Raw genomic sequence first — 1,414 nt, 5'->3', positions numbered from 1 at the left:
AAACAAATGGTCCTTCGAGCCTCTTAGACAGGCACCTACAATTATGAAAAAAATCCACCAAGTGGTGGAAAAGTGAAAAAATCAGAGTGCTTGCGAAACAATACTACAGAACAATTAAAAGTGCACAAACAAAAAAAAAAAAATTATAATAAATAAATACGTACCTAAACATAAAGCAAGTGATCAAATCTACGAAACGGTCGCGAAACCAAATACAGTAAAACAAATACAAAAAAAAAATCAAATACGGGCGCGGTAAAACACCAAATAAACAAAAAAAAACAACCCCAGAACATACGGCAGATCTCCTTATAAGCAACGTGGGAAGAGAACAAAACCTCAACACGGAAGACATCAAACAAGGAAAAATAAAACCAAGAAGACAAAACGAGAAGAAAGAAGAGAAAGAACAAAGAGATACATACACATACATAAGTATTGCTCCCCATAAACCCTTGGCGGAGGAAAAAGTGAGYCCATTCCGATTAAATTTTTAAAATAATTATTTATTCACATTTGTATGTATGTTAATATACAGTTTGAGCTGTAATACAGTATAAGCCTTATTTATAAAAAMCCCAACTGTTCTGTACGAAAATCAGTTATACAGTTCGGTATATACAAACATATGTATGTATGTATGTAGATAGGTACCGAAATAAATGAAAAAATTACGGTACCTGCCGACTGCTTATTTTGTGTTTCCAAGCACACTATAATTTCCAAAAAAAAAATGTTTTCAAAGTCAAGTATTCTTACTTGCAAGTTCTGGTGATACCCCTTAAGCTAACAAAGCAGGATCGCCTATAATAAATAAGCAAAGGCCGAGAAAAAAAAAGAGTGCAATTACATACATATGTACACATATAAATAAATATACTCATATAAAAAAAAAAACATACATACACATGTGCACATACACACATACAAAAATTTATGGGTCATTAAACTTTGGGCGAAAAATATTATATTCCGCAATTAACGTACATATATACATACATAGACATATGGTACATACATACATAAGTCAACTGTATCAAAAAAAAAAAAACTTGGCAAAATATTGTTGTTAAACTACCTGCCTTAAAGCTTACTTCGTGTCTCCAAACACACTACAAAAAAAAAATCAAATTTTCAAAGTCAAGTATTCTTACTTGCAAGTTCTTTAACATATACGCAAAAGGCAGAAGAAAAAAAAAGAACAACAACATTACAGTGGATATTTATGTATGTACATATGTATATGCATGTATATCGCGAACCAACAATTTCTCCTTTATCGCTCTTACATTCTCTCTCTCTCTCAATATATACCAACGTACCAATAAAAAAGTATATATAACATACAAAATATATTTATTACCCCGGTCAACGAACTAAAAACGGGACAACAGAAAATCAAGTATACATATGT

This window comes from Bactrocera latifrons, unplaced genomic scaffold (assembly GCF_001853355.1).
Source record: "Bactrocera latifrons isolate USDA-ARS-PBARC rearing strain unplaced genomic scaffold, ASM185335v1 scaffold_401, whole genome shotgun sequence".
Taxonomy (NCBI): Eukaryota; Metazoa; Arthropoda; class Insecta; order Diptera; family Tephritidae; genus Bactrocera; species Bactrocera latifrons.
This window is presented reverse-complemented; position numbering follows the sequence as displayed.